The sequence below is a fragment of the Phoca vitulina genome, unplaced genomic scaffold (assembly GCF_004348235.1).
Source record: "Phoca vitulina isolate PV1807 unplaced genomic scaffold, GSC_HSeal_1.0 scaffold3, whole genome shotgun sequence".
Taxonomy (NCBI): Eukaryota; Metazoa; Chordata; class Mammalia; order Carnivora; family Phocidae; genus Phoca; species Phoca vitulina.
Genome location: NW_022589706.1, coordinates 53,572,829 through 53,578,193, shown reverse-complemented (window position 1 = coordinate 53,578,193; position 5,365 = coordinate 53,572,829). Strand labels below are relative to the sequence as shown.

The 5,365-nt window shown below is 38.7% G+C and overlaps 1 non-coding gene across 1 annotated transcript; it reads right to left on the bottom strand.

Moving 5' to 3' along the window:
* Positions 1 to 4,675: 4,675 nt before the first annotated feature.
* LOC116630322 lies at positions 4,676 to 4,781 on the bottom strand. Its single transcript, XR_004298924.1, has one exon. It is a non-coding gene; the product is annotated as a U6 spliceosomal RNA (small nuclear RNA).
* Between the last annotated feature and the right edge of the window lie 584 nt (positions 4,782 to 5,365).

Here is a 5,365-nt window from a genome sequence, read left to right as displayed (position 1 = left end):
TAGGAAACAAAACAAATGAGCAAAGGGAAAAAAAAGAGAGGCAAACTGAGAAACAGACTCTTAACTATAGAGAACAAACTGATGGTTACCAGAGGGGAGGTGTAGGGGGATGGGTTATATAGGTGATGGCACTTGTGATGAGCACTGGGTGTTGTATGTAAGTGATGAATCACTAAATTCTACTCTTGAAACTAATATTACATTATATGTTAACTAACTGGAATTTAAATAAAAACTTGAAACTAAAAATAAAATGAAATAAAAGGATGAACTTTCTGGCATATGAAGTACATCCTAATAAAAAATATTTTGGGATCCTGTCCTTGCACTACTGAATCAGAATTGAGGTGGTGGGATGATTGCTAGGAATTTGTATTTTAACAAGCTCTCTGGAAGATTCTTGTGCACATTAGGTTTAAGAAGTCCTCTTTTAAGACATTAAATAATTTTATTTATTTGTTTTTAAAGATTTTATTTATTTATTGGAGAGACAGAGAGCATGAGCAGGGAGGAGGGGCAAAGGGAGAGGGAGAAGCAGACTCCCCACTGAGCGGGAAGCTCACCGAGGAGCTTGATCCCAAAACCCTGAGATCATGACCTGAGCCAAAGGCAGACGCTTAACTGACTAAGCCACCCAGGTGCTCCATAAAACATTAAATAATTTTAAAAAAACTCTAGCAAACTAGTGCTGATAATGTCCTTTCTGGCACCTTTCTCTCATTAAGGCTTCAGAGTATATCCTTATAGAGCTTTATAACAATGAAAAAATTTTCACAAGTATTGTAATAACAGCAACAACAATGCCTATCGTAGGTGCCAAACAGATTTTTAAAAATCATATAGTCAGATCACAGCACCTCATGTTCTCCAAATACTTTCTGCTGACTCAATGCCATGTAAAGGCTTTTATTTTCTCCTGGTCAGCTCTTTCTCCTATTCCCCTCAGCAATAAATTCCTGATCTGGTCTCTTCAATTCCTGATCTACTCACTCTCTGGTAGAAAGTTCCTCAATTCACATCTCCTTGTCTTCAGACTCTTCTATATTTGTACCTAGCTTTGTCTTCTTCCCATTCATTCATTCTTGTGTTGTTGATTTTAGCTGTTCTGACAGGTGTGAGGTGATATCTCATTGTAGTTTTGATTTGTATTCCCCCAATGGGTGATGCTGAGCATCCAATTCACTCATTCTTATACTCAATTTCTATTCATTGAAAATTTCCATTGAGTTAGGAGCACTAGGAGTTAAATATACAATGATGAACAGGGTGGCCAACTTATAATCTAATGAAAAAAGTAAAAATAAAACAGTCAAGGAAACAAGATAGAGATTGCAATATGCAATAGATGCTATGAAGGAGGCAGAGTAATTTCATAGCTTGGTAAAAAGTAACATGGGCTGTGAGTGCTTACATTAAAATAATGGTCAATGAAGAGATGACATTTTAAGCTGACTCCAGAAGCATACACAAGACAGAGACCTGCAAACAGCTTAGTGAAGAGAGCTTCAAACAGAAAGAACAGTAAGGGCTGAGGTAGGAAAGAGCGCGCTCACGCACGTGTGTGTGTGTGTGTGTGTGTGTGTGTTTGGCCATCATAAATCTGTTTTGTTTTGTTTTGTTTTAGATTTTATTTAATTCAAGTTAGTTCATATATAGTGTATCATTAGTTTCAGGGGTAGAATTTAGTGATTCATCAGTTGCATATAACACCAGTGTTCATTACATTAAATGCCCTCTTTAATGCCCATTACCCAGTTACCCCATCCCCCCACCCCAAGCCCCTCCATCAGACAGAGAAGGAGGCAAACCATAAGTGACACTTAACTATAGGGAACAAACTGAGAGTTGCTGAAAAGCTTGTGTTTTAATAACTAAAAGAAGGCTGACGATGGCTAGAACTTGGTTAGAAAGAGGAAGAGTGGTGTGAGTGAGGTCAGAAAGATGAACAAGCCAAATCGTACAAAAATTTCTAGGCCAAGGAACAGAACTGGCCCAGGTCAGAGACGGAGCAGGTCAAAACTCCCATGCTGATCAGAAGGCAATTCTAACAGTTTAGGTGAACAGTAGGCAAACTATATAATTCATGAGACTGCCACATGTTTTTGTAACTGAAGTCGTATTGAAATACAGCCGACAGTGACTTGCAGGCACCATGCCTATGACTGTTTTCATGCTATAATGACAGTATTGAATAATTTTGACAGGGACCATAGAGTCTTCAAAGCAAAAATATTTACCATCTAGTCCTTTACAGAAGAAGTCTGCCAACCCCTTGCCTAGATGAGAGATATGACGTGGATGGGGAGGATATCAAATGGAGATGTAGAGATGTTGGAAGATTATGAATATACTTTGTAGATGCAACCTTCTCCACATGCTGATGGATTGGATGCAGGCAAAGAAAGTTCAAGAATTACTCCTAGTTGTTTGATGGAAACAAGAGAGTGTATAGTAATACTATTTACTGAGAGGCAAAAGACTGGAGAAGAAACATGTTTAGATGGTTGTGGAATTAGGAATTCTCTTTAAGACATATAGAGTTTGAAATGCCTGTGACATATCCAAGTGGAAGTATCAAGGAGGAAGTTGTACAGGAGTGTGAAACTCAGAGAAGTGGTCTGTGCTGGAGCTTTTGTGTGAGTAACATCAGCATGAAGAATGACTTGTGGAACCTACCTAGTGAGAGAGCTAAGAAGTCATGGTCTAGAAAAGTGGCTCAAGGACTCTAATATTTAGTGGTCTCCCATCTGAGAGTATTTGTCCTCACATTCAAGTCGTTTCCTTTTTTCTGCATTTCTGATCCCTTCTTATCTCCAGGTTTTGGCTCAGTACTTTGTATATATTTTCTATCATCCGTATAACAGGCCTGCAAAACAAATGCTATTATGCTTTGTGTACATATAAGGAAAACACAGTTCCAGACAGCTTAATCATCTTGCTACATATCTTGTAAGTGGTAGTTTCTGATTTCAAGGCCCATGACCTTTCCCTTTGCCACATTGCTTCCCAAAGTCTTTAGGCCATATTTGGTGGGATGTGGCTAGAGAGTGCTGTCAGCTATCACTTCTTGCTGTTCACCCCCTCCTGGAGTGCAATCTGCTTTACATTATGTATAAAAACTTCACAAAACTGGCCCTTTTCAGAGACCTATTCAAAGAGACCTCATGCAGACTCTCCTGTGATTCTAATATTTTGCTAAAGGCAATGATGTCATTAGTTACAGATAACAAATAACAATTTAAGCAAAAAAAGACATGCATTAAAAAGATACTGAGAGGTTCATACAATTTCCAACAAGGCCAAAGAACCAGTCTCAAAAGATACACATCAAGAAAAATGTCCAAAACCACATAGCAGAACCAGGCTGGTGCAGACAGCACAAGCTTCCCTCGATGGTCATGAACACCGCAGTTTGCATTACTCCTACACACTTGCAATGCTGGGCAGCGGATGCTTTCATGAGAACTGCTGCAGCTGAAACAAGACGTAGCCACCATCACTGCCACTGTCCATTGCTGGAGTTACCCTACCCTCCTAGAGGAGTCTAGATGGGTCTCACTACAGATATTTTCTTCAGTAAGTGCTGAAACCTATCAAGGGCTTCTGATAACATCTCCTGAGACATCTATTTAAATGCATGAGAAACCTCACTGAGGAGACAAAGGAGGATTTTCCCTATTTTTCATCATCTGCTGGCACCCAGCATCTTAATTACAAATACTAATTTTGTAGCAAGCCAAAAAATTCATCTTGCTTGGCATGGGGGACAGCTTTTTGGCCAGCCTTAGGTAGACAATTAATAGTATCATACTCAACAGATATTCATGTGCTTTTTTTCAGAATTATTTTTCAATTGGTAAGGCATTTGGATTGTGGGATCCTATAACTCTCTGACCAACTGTTAGCCAACAATTCTACAACAGATGGCTTTAGGTCACTAATCTTAAATAAAGCAATTATCCAATGTTTATTCTAATACTTCCATAGTCATTTAACGTTTCGATGTCATTTGCCTTGTGAATAGCCAACATTCATTTCATGTAGAGACAGTACAGTAACCCTAGCCATGAATTCCCCTTTGATACATTCTACTATCCACAGATCATTTAGCTTTCATCAATTAAAAGCTATTTGGACTCAATTCGTGGGCTCTTCTAAAAAAGATCCTCAAAGTAGGTGAGGTAACTGGTTTTTACTAGACTACTCTTGTGATAATGTACTAGGACCTTGGAGAGGATAAAAATAGCCCTATCGATGTCACTATTACTATAGTTCATGTTGGATTCCCATGTGATATAGCATTCATATGATCCATTCTTCTATTGTTATAATATCACATTTTTAAAATTGAAGTATGATTAGCATACAGTTAGTTATACTAATTATATGAATTTCAGGTATATGATATAATTATTTAACAATTCTATACATTACTTAGTGCTCATCTAGATAAGTGTATTCTTAATCCCCTTTAAAAAATATGGAATCCTGGGACGCCTGGGTGGCTCAGTCGGTTAAGCATCTGCCTTCAGCTCAGGTCATGATCCAAGGGTCCTGGGATCGAGTGCCACATCGGGCTCCCTGCTTAGCTGGGAGACTGCTTCTCCCTCTCCCTCTGCCTTCCACTCCCCTGCTTGTGCTCTCTCTCTCTCTGTCAAATAAATAAAATCTTTAAAAAAATATGGAATACTTCATGAATTTCATGTCCTTCTTGCACAGGGGCCATGTTAATCTTCTCTGTAGTGTTCCAAATTTAGTTTATGTGCTGCTGAAGTGAGCACTGCAATCTCACAATTTAATCAAAGAATTTCAATCTCTCCATAATGTACCCTAGATTGGAAAAGCACCAGTACTCAAACAACAAAGACCTACTTTTGTTATTTAATGCATTTATTTCATAGACATTATTGATCACCAACTGTATGAGCGGAAAGGCTATTGTTATAACCTTAAGTGATAGGAAGGGCAGATAGTAATCAGAAAAAGGTCTTAGAAATTTGCCTTTCTTCTACCCTGTTTATTTGCTAATTGATAGAGGCTTATCAGTTAGAGAATAGACTTTAGCACTTCAAAGTCTAGTTTGCCATTAAGAGACTAAATCTCTATATATTTCTATCCCTATGGCCCTTCTCTGGTTCTGAGAGGTCTTTTCTTAGTTCCAAGCAATTCTCCTCTGGTGGTAGCAGTTACCTCATGGTGGTAGCAGAGATGCAAGAATGCCACTGGGACCTTGGTCTTTCAAGGACTGAGGATATGTAAACTCTACTTGGGGAAGGAATGCTGGCTAGCCACAAACCCCAAAGCTTTTAATGTGGAAGGCATGATTTCAACATGCTGTCATGACCACATTAGTGTCCATAACCAA